Source organism: Anomaloglossus baeobatrachus, chromosome 5 (assembly GCF_048569485.1).
Source record: "Anomaloglossus baeobatrachus isolate aAnoBae1 chromosome 5, aAnoBae1.hap1, whole genome shotgun sequence".
Classification (NCBI taxonomy): domain Eukaryota; kingdom Metazoa; phylum Chordata; class Amphibia; order Anura; family Aromobatidae; genus Anomaloglossus; species Anomaloglossus baeobatrachus.
Genome location: NC_134357.1, coordinates 275,164,221 through 275,174,802, shown reverse-complemented (window position 1 = coordinate 275,174,802; position 10,582 = coordinate 275,164,221).

Genomic DNA, 10,582 nt, shown 5'->3' with positions numbered 1-10,582 from the left:
TCCTCCTCCATGCTTCACGGTGGGATCCAGCCATGTAGAGTCCATCCATTCACCTTTTCTACAAAGACACGGTGGTTGGATCCAAAGATCTCAAATTTGGACTCATCAGACCAAAGCACAGATTTCCATTGGTCTAATGTCCATTCCTTGTGTTCTTTAGCCCAAACAAGTCTCTTCTGCTTGTTGCCTGTCCTTAGCAATGGTTTCCTAGTAGCTATTTTACCATGAAGGCCTGCTGCACAAAGTCTCCTCTTACCAGTTGTTCTAGAGATGAGGTGTGTCCAAACCTTTGGTCTGTACTGTATAATAAATATATATATTATATAAACATAGACACTATATTACAAAAGTGAGTATTCCCTTCACAGACACAAGTGTAGCCAACATTATTTTCAAGCACTGCCTTACCTGTCTTGGGCATATAGTTCATTAGAGCTTCAAAGGAGCTACTGGAATTCTCCTCCATGACATCACTGGGCTGGTGGATGTAAGAAACCTCCCACAGATGATCAATAGGGTTTAGGTTTGGAGACATGCTTGGCCAGTCCAGCACCTTTACCTTCAGTTTCTTTAGCAATGCAGTGGTCATCTCTGGAGGTGTGTTTGGGGTCGTTATCATGTTGGAATACTGCCCTGCAGCCCAGTTTCGGATGGGAAGGGATCATGCTGTGCTTCAGTATGTCACAGTACATGTTGTCATTCACGGTTCCCTCAATGAACTGTAGGTCTCCACAGCCGGCAGCCCTAAACCATGATACTCACACCACCATGCCTGACTGTAGGCAGGACACACTTATCTTTGTCTTCCTTACCTGGTTGCCACCACATATGCTTGATACCGTTTGACCCAAATAAGTATTTTTTTTCTCATAAAACCATAGAATATGGTTCCAGTAATCCATGTCCTTAGTCTGCTTTGCCTTCAGCAAACTGTTTGGTGCATCATCTTTAGGAGAAGCGTCCATCTGGGATGACAGCACAGCAGACCAATTTGCTGCAGTGTGTGGTGTATAGTCTGAGCACTGACAGGCAGACCTTCCACCCCTTTAACCTCTGAAAAGGGAGGGCAGAAAACAAGTCAGTATCTGGTGTGACCACCATTTGCCTTGTGCAGTCCATCACATCTCCTTTGCATAGAGTTGATCAGGTTGTTGATTGTGGCCTGTGGATGTTGGTACACGCCTCTTCAATGCCTGTGCGAAGTTGTTGGATATTGGCAGGAACCTGAACCCACTGTCACATATGCCGATCCAGAGTGTCCCAAACATGCTCAATGGGTGACATGTTCAGTGACTATGCTGCCATGCAAGGTCTGGGATGTTTTCAGCTTGCAAAAATTGTATACAGATCTTTGCAACATGGGGCCGTGCATTACCATGCTGCAATATGAGATGAAGGTCGTGGATGAATGGCACAACAATGGGTCTCAGGATCTCGTCACAGTATCTCTGTGCATTGAAAATGTTCTATTTCTATTGTGAACTGAAACCGCCCTACACCATTATGGTCCCACCTCTAAACTTCACTGTTGGTATGGTGTTTGTGGGGTGATATGCAGTGCTTTTTGGCCTCCAAACATGGTATTATATTATGGCATCATCTCATCAGACTATAATCTCCCAGTATTTCAGACTTGCCTAAATGTTGTTAAGCAAGCTTTAAAACACCGTTGACCATGCTTTTTGCTCAGCAATGAGCAGTTTGGCTCTCCACTCACATGCAGCCAGCCATAAACAGATCACTTCCGGGGGCAGGTTTTCCATTTTTTTTTTGTTTGGTGCACACATGTGATCACACTATTACCCCCAGTGCGAGTCGATCAAACACTGCAAGCGGCTGGCAGTGCTGAGCACCATGCAGAGTATGGGGAGCAAACTGTAAAAACAATTTTGGAGGACACAGAATCAATAGCAAGAGGGCAAATTTGAGGACACCATATGAGGAGCAAGTGGGCAGGATGGGTGTAGACACAGTATGGGGAGTGACAGGGGCTAAGTACAAAGTGAGGAGACAACTCCGATCAGAGAGAACGTAATTTATTAGGTACCTAAATGTATTTGTGATACCTTCTAATTCTCAACAGTACTGTGGTTCCTGTATGGTCCGCAGTCTATTAATGACGGATAACCCCAATATCTCCTTACTATTGTTAAAGTGAATCTGTCACCAGGTTTTTGCAACTTTATCTGAGAGCAGGATATTGTAGAGACAGAGTCTGATTCCAGTGGTGTATCACTTACTGAGCTGTTTGCTGTCATTTTGATAAAATCATTGTTTTCTTTGCTGCAGATCTAACAGTTATACAGCATGAATACGCTGGACTACCTTGCAGTACGCCAAGTAGTCCTCTAACGATAAGCTACTGCTGATTAATCAGTGATTTCATCACAATTACACCAAGCAGCCCCGTAAGTGACACAACTGGAATTTGGGTCTCTGCCCCTACATTATGCTGCTCTCAGATTAGGTGTTAAAAACTTGGTGACAGATTCCCTTTAAGGGTGTACTGGAAGTTGTAGGTTCATGCAGTATAAAAGTATATGGGTCTGACCTGACATTACAATTGATGTACCATGTACTGCTTGTGGTTCTGGTGATGTATTTCTGTACTGCTAGTGGTTATGAAAATTATTTTCTTTACTGCTTGTGGTTCTAGTGATGAATTCCTGGTGGTTATGATGCTGTGTTTCTGTACTGATGGTGGTTCTAGTTATGTATTTCTGGTGCTGTTAGTATTTATGAATTGTTACTTGTGTACAGGATCAGAAGTTGTAAGATTACTTTAACATTGATGGCCTATCTTTAGAATAGGTCATCAATAACTGATCTCACCCCCGCTGATCAGCTGCTCTTGGTGCAGGCGGCCAAAAATGCTTACTTCCGGATCTGCTCTGTCTTCTGATAGTGCCCGTAACTGGGTACTGCACATCCACCTCATTTATTTGAATAGGAGGTGGATAAGCAGTACCCCGCTGCGGCCACTATCAGAAGTCGGAGCAGCTCTGGAACTGAGCATGTCTGGCCACCTGCTGCCGTTGACACCTAGAACAGGCGATTGGCGGGGTGCCGGACCCCGGCCAATCAGACTTTGATGATCTATCCTAAGGAAAGGTCATCAATGTTAAAGTAGTGGACAACCTCAGTAATAAAGTATTGTGCTGTCTGACAAGTTAATGGTTTTTATTTATATTCAGAGCATTAAAGGGATTGTCCAAGTTTGTGATAAGCCTGCAGTCCTTCTATGTGTCACTCTATGTGACTGCAGATGTCTGAGTTCTTCTAGTGCGCACACTGCATGCTGTCAGGATTCTCTGGTGCCGGTGGTGAGAGTGGGAGGTTACGAAACCGCAAGTATGCAATTTAAATACATGTGGTCACATGCCGACAAAATATGCATGGCCTCGCTCATAGAAAATGAATTTACGTCAAAAGATCAAATAGAAGTGGACTGTCGTAAGACGATGTCAGCAGTAATAGTTATAACATGATTTTATAAAATAAAGAAGGGAATTTTGTTTACTTACCGTAAATTCCTTTTCTTCTAGCTCCAATTGGGAGACCCAGACAATTGGGTGTATAGCTACTGCCTCCGGAGGCCGCACAAAGTACTACACTTAAGTGTAAGGCCCCTCCCCTTCTGGCTATACACCCCCCCGTGGGAGCACGGGTCCTTCAGTTTTAGTGCAAAAGCAAGAAGGAGGAAAGCCAATAACTGTTTCAAAAACAAATTCAATCCGATAAACAATATCGGAGAACGTAAGTTATTAACATGAACAACATGTGCACCCGAAAAACAAATACCCTCAGAAAAACAGGGCGGGTGCTGGGTCTCCCAATTGGAGCTAGAAGAAAAGGAATTTACGGTAAGTAAACAAAATTCCCTTCTTCTTTTTCGCTCCTAATTGGGAGACCCAGACAATTGGGACGTCCAAAAGCAGTCCCTGGGTGGGTAAAATAATACCTCGCGATCGGGCTGTCAGGCAGCCCTTCCTTACAGGTGGGCCACCGCCGCCTGCAGGACTTGTCTACCTAGGCTGGCATCCGCCGAAGCGTAGGTATGCACCTGATAATGCTTGGTGAAAGTGTGCAGACTCGACCAGGTAGCCGCCTGGCACACCTGCTGAGCCGTAGCCTGATGCCGTAATGCCCAGGACGCACCCACGGCTCTGGTAGAATGGGCCTTCAGTCCAGAAGGAGTCGGAAGCCCAGCAGAACGGTAGGCGTGAAGAATTGGTTCCTTGATCCACCGCGCAAGGGTGGATTTGGAAGCTTGCGACCCTTTATGCTGACCAGCGACCAGGATAAAGAGTGCATCCGAACGGCGCAGAGACGCCGTGCGGGAAATGTAGATCCTGAGTGCTCTCACCAGGTCCAACAGATGTAAACCCTTTTCAAATTGGTGAACTGGATGCGGACACAAAGATGGTAAAGTGATATCCTGATTGAGATGAAAGGAAGATACCACCTTGGGAAGAAACTCTGGAATTGGACGCAGTACTACCTTGTCTTGGTGAAACACCAGGAAGGGAGATTTGCAAGATAACGCCGCCAGCTCTGACACTCTCCGAAGAGACGTGACCGCCACCAGAAAAGCCACTTTCTGTGAAAGCCGAGAAAAGGAAATCTCCTTCATAGGCTCGAAAGGTGGCTTCTGGAGAGCAATCAGAACCTTGTTCAGATCCCAGGGTTCCAATGGCCGCTTGTAAGGGGGAATGATATGACAAACCCCTTGCAGGAACGTGCGTACCTTAGGAAGTCGCGCCAGGCGCTTCTGAAAGAATACGGATAGCGCAGAAACTTGTCCTTTAAGGGAGCTAAGCGACAAACCTTTTTCCAACCCAGACTGCAGGAAGGAAAGAAAAATAGGCAATGCAAATGGCCAGGGAGAAACTCCCTGAGCAGAGCACCAAGATAAGAATATCTTCCACGTTCTGTGGTAGATCTTGGCGGAGGATGGTTTCCTAGCCTGTCTCATGGTGGCAACAACATCATGAGATAAACCTGAGGTCCCTAGGACCCAGTACTCAATGGCCACACAGTCAGGTTCAGGGCCGCAGAATTCAGATGGAAAAACGGCCCTTGAGACAGCAAGTCTGGACGGCCTGGTAGCGCCCACGGTTGTCCTACCGTGAGATGCCACAGATCCGGGTACCACGACCTCCTTGGCCAGTCTGGAGCGACGAGAATGGCGCAACGGCAGTCGGACCTGATTTTGCGGATCACTCTGGGCAACAATGCCAGAGGTGGGAACACATAAGGTAGTCGGAACTGCGACCAATCCTGAACTAAGGCGTCTGCCGCCAGAGCTCGGTGATCGTGAGACCGTGCCATGAAAACCGGGACCTTGTTGTTGTGCCGTGACGCCATCAGGTCGACGTCCGGCATCCCCCAGCGGCGACAGATCTCCTGAAACACGTCTGGGTGAAGGGACCATTCCCCTGCGTCCATGCCCTGGCGACTGAGAAAGTCTGCTTCCCAGTTTTCCACGCCTGGGATGTGAACTGCGGATATGGTGGATGCTGTGTTTTCCACCCACGTCAGAATCCGCCGGACTTCTTGAAAGGCTTGTCGACTGCGTGTTCCCCCTTGGTGGTTGATGTACGCCACCGCTGTGGAATTGTCCGACTGAATCCGAATCTGCTTGCCCTCCAGCCACTGTTGGAAGGCTCGCAGAGCAAGATAGACTGCTCTGATTTCCAGAACATTGATCTGAAGGGTGGACTCTCTCTGAGTCCACGTACCCTGAGCCCTGTGGTGAAGAAACACTGCTCCCCACCCTGATAGGCTCGCATCTATCGTGACCACCGCCCAGGATGGGGGTAGGAACGACTTTCCTTTTGACAATGAGGTGGGAAGAAGCCACCATCGGAGAGAGTCCTTGGTTGCCTGAGAGAGGGAGACATCCCTGTCGAGGGACGTCGACTTCCCGTCCCATTGGCGGAGAATGTCCCATTGTAGAGGGCGCAGATGAAACTGCGCGAAAGGGACTGCTTCCATTGCTGCCACCATCTTCCCTAGGAAATGCATGAGGCGCCTCAAGGAGTGGGACTGGTTCTGCAGGAGAGATTGCACCCCTGTCTGCAGAGAGCACTGCTTGTCCAGTGGAAGCTTCACTATCGCTGAGAGAGTATGAAACTCCATGCCAAGATATGTTAGTGATTGGGTCGGGGTTAGATTTGACTTTGAAAAGTTGATAATCCACCCGAAACTCTGGAGAGTCTTCAGTGCCACGTTCAGACTGTGTTGGCATGCCTCTTGAGAGGGTGCCTTTATAAGTAGATCGTCCAAATACGGGATCACGGAGTGACCCTGCGAGTGCAGGACAGCTACTACTGCTGCCATGACCTTGGTGAAGACCCGAGGGGCTGTTGCCAGCCCGAAAGGTAACGCTACGAACTGCAGGTGTTCACTTTCTATAACGAAGCGTAGAAAACGCTGATGCTCTGGCGCAATCGGCACGTGAAGATAAGCATCCTTGATGTCTATTGATGCTAAGAAATCTCCTTGAGACATTGAGGCTATGACGGAGCGGAGAGATTCCATCCGGAACCTCCTGGTTTTTACGTGTTTGTTGAGCAACTTTAGATCCAGGACGGGCCGAAAGGACCCGTCCTTCTTTGGCACCACAAACAGATTGGAGTAAAAACCGTGACCTTGTTCCTGAAGAGGAACGGAAGTCACCACTCCTTCCGCCTTTAGAGCGGCCACCGCCTGCAGCAGAGCATCGGCTCGGTCGGGCGGTGGGGAAGTTCTGAAGAAACGAGTTGGAGGACGAGAGCTGAACTCTATCCTGTACCCGTGAGACAGAATGTCCCTCACCCAACGGTCTGACCTGTGACAGCCAAATGCTGCCAAAGCGGGAGAGCCTGCCACCGACCGAGGATGCGGAGAGAGGAGGCTGAGAGTCATGAGGAAGCCGTCTTGGTAACGGTTCTTCCTGCTGTCTTTTTTGGGCGTGACTGCGTCCGCCAAGAATCTGAACCTCTCTGATCCTTTTGAGTCCTTTTGGACGAGGAGAATTGGGACCTGCCTGAGCCTCGAAAGGACCGAAAACCAGACTGACCCCTCCTTTGTTGGGGCTTGTTTTGTCTGTGTTGAGGTAAGGATGAGTCCTTACCCTTGGAGTGTTTAATGATTTCATCCAAACGCTCCCCAAACAAATCGGTCACGAGAAAAGGGCAAACTGGTTAAGCACTTCTTGGAAGCAGAATCTGCTTTCCATTCTCTCAACCACAGGGCCCTGCGCAAAACCACGGAGTTGGCTGACGCCACCGCCGTACGGCTCGTAGAGTCCAGGACAGCATTAATCGCGTAAGACGCAAATGCAGACATTTGAGAGGTCAATGGTGCCACCTGCGGGGCAGATGTACGTGTGACCGAGTCGACTTGTATAAGCCCAGCTGAAATAGCTTGGAGTGCCCATACGGCTGCGAAAGCTGGCGCCAACGACGCTCCAATAGCTTCATAGATGGATTTCAGCCAGAGCTCCATCTGCCTGTCAGTGGCATCTTTAAGTGCCGCTCCATCTTCTACTGCAACTAAGGATCTAGCTGCAAGCCTGGAGATTGGAGGGTCCACCTTGGGACACTGGGTCCAACCCTTGACCACGTCAGGGGGAAAAGGATAGCGTGTATCTTTAAGCCGTTTAGAAAACCGCTTCTCAGGATAAGCGTGGTGTTTCTGGATTGCATCTCTAAAGTCAGCGTGGTCCAGAAAAGTGCTTAATTTACGCTTGGGGTATCTGAAATGGAATTTCTCCTGCTGTGAAGCTGCCTCCTCCTCAGTAGGAGCTGGCGGAGAAATATCTAACATCCTATTGATGGACGCTATAAGATCATTCACTATGGCGTCACCATCCGGTGTATCCAGATTGAGAGCGGACCCAGGATCAGAATCTTGATCAGTTACATCCGCCTCATCACCCATAGATTCGTCCCGCTGGGATCCTGACCAGTGAGACGAAGTTGAGGGCCCCTCATAACGAGCCCGCTTAGGTTGTCTGGGACTGTCGTCCGAGTCAGAATCGTCACCCTGGGGTGCATGTGACACCCCCGGAGCTTGGAAGTGTTCCAGCTGAGGGGGACCAGGGAGCAATGATGCCACAGTGTCCATGGTCTGAGTTACTGGTCTAGACTGCAATGTTTCAAGAATCTTTGACATGGTCATAGACAATCTGTCAGCAAAAGCTGCAAACTCCGTTCCTGTCACCTGGACAGCATTCACAGGTGGTACACCCTGGGTCACGTCCAGCAGAGGCCCCGGCTGTGCAATTTGCACAGGGGCCGAGCACTGCACACAATGGGGGTCAGTGGAACCTGCCGGTAGAGCAGCCCCACATGCGGTACAGGCAGCATATAATGTCTGTGCCTTGGCACCCTTGCGTTTAGCGGACGACATGCTGTCGCCTCCTTGTAATCTAGGAGGGTATATAGCCGAGAATCACCAGCGACCGTACAGTACAAAGTATTTGCAAACACAAAATACTCAGTATACAAACGGCACAAGTGGGGGTGAGCCCTTGAGGGCTGCTTACCGCCCGCTGAACAGCGGGTATGAGGTCGTAGAATCCCGTGTCTGGGTCTCCCCGTCTCCCCTCTGCAGCTCAGCGTGCAGGCAGGAATGGCTGCCGGCGTTCTGTGAAGAGGGGCGGACCGTGGGCGTGCCACAAACAAAGAGCGGGAAACTGCGTCCTACTGTGCCTGGTGTGAGGGCTGGAGTATGTAAAAAAGACTCCAGCCCTCAGCGCTGATGCTCTGTACAGCGTCCCGCCCTCCTCCTGACTGGCAGGTGCGGAGGCGGGAACGAACGAACTAGGCCACAAAAGCCGGGGACTGTAGTAATAAGCGCGGCCGTGATATATGCACGGCCAGCGCGGAAGTCCCCGGCGCACCACAAGTCCCAGCCGCGTCGCAGTCCCAGCGGCCGGCGCGACCGTTCTCCCCGAGTCTACCCACTCAGCTAAGCTGAAGTGAGGAAATGGCACAAGCGCAGCAGCGCTGTTGTCCCCGGCGCACTAACACACCCAGCAATGCTGCGGTGTGCGCGCGTATGCACGGGGACACAGAGTACCTTGACGGAGCAGGGCCATGTCCCTGACGATACTCGGCTCCAAATCCAGCGGCTTCTCCAGGGGCTGCGGATGGAGCACGGTCTCTGTGCCTGGAGACCGGTAAAATCCCACTTCGCCCAGAGCCCTAATGGGGATGGGGAAGGAATCAGCATGTGGGCTCCAGCCTCCGTACCCGCAATGGGTACCTCAACCTTAACAAGCACCACCGACAGAAAGTGGGGTGAGAAGGGAGCATGCTGGGGACCCTTGTATGGGTCCTCTTTTCTTCCATCCGACATAGTCAGCAGCTGCTGCTGACTAAACAGTGGAGCTATGCGTGCGTGTCTGACCTCCTTCGCACAAAGCAAAAACTGAAGGACCCGTGCTCCCACGGGGGGGGTGTATAGCCAGAAGGGGAGGGGCCTTACACTTTTAAGTGTAGTACTTTGTGCGGCCTCCGGAGGCAGTAGCTATACACCCAATTGTCTGGGTCTCCCAATTAGGAGCGAAAAAGAAAATCACATTTAACCATTACTGCTGACCCTGTTCATACAACAGTGCGAGAGTCCACTTATATTTGATCTTTTGACGCCAATTCCTCGTGCTGCCTGCTGCAGCTGTAACCTATACGCATTCAATAGCAGTTGTGACTATTTCACCACTGCATCAGGTGAGCACATCTGATATGTCCTCTAAATGTATTAACGTCTTTTCAGTCTGCTTCACATTGAAAATGAATTGAGTGAGGCTGGACACGCCAAATCAGAATGTGTCCAGAAATATCCAACGCTCAGATTTTGTGCTCACATGACTGTACATTCGCCACTGGTGGGGGAATCCTAAAAGAGTGCAGTGCTCACTGTCAGAATTCAAAAGCTGCAGTCAGTCATTGCAGACTTTCTTCTCAAACCTGGACAAGTCCTTTAATTATATAATTAGGCATGTAGCATGTCCAATCCTAACAGCGTGTAATATACTCACTGTCAGGATTCGGCTCTGCTCGCTGGTTCCAGCAGTCGCCACTCCACTCATATGTGATTTTCATACTTGCATGTGACAATTCTTTTCATATATAGTGGCTAATTTGTTATTTTCATATTTTTTCCCTATAAATCAGTGATAAAATGAAGGAAAGGCAAGTCTTATGGTCACAAAAGTACCACTAAAATAAAATTATTTTTTTTTTCACTTTTTGTATTAAATTATTTTTACACCACAGGTTGTTTTTTTTTATGTGGGTGGAGCTAATAAGTGATCAGCATCTTATTTTTTTCCTGTTATTCATTTATGTAGTACGTTGTGCATCCTCAAAGTCATATAAGACCTGTGGGGACATTTCAACAATTATTTATTTCTTTTTTCACTTTAACTATCCCCATTTATAGTGGATATGCAGCCTCTTGGGTGGGTCTACTAGGACCCAGCCGTTCCTCCTCCCTCCTTACATACCTTGATTAAATGATCACTGGGTCCCGAGGAGGAAGTGCGGTCAGCGCTTACTACATTGTATACTCAGTGCTAGTTCAGCACTGC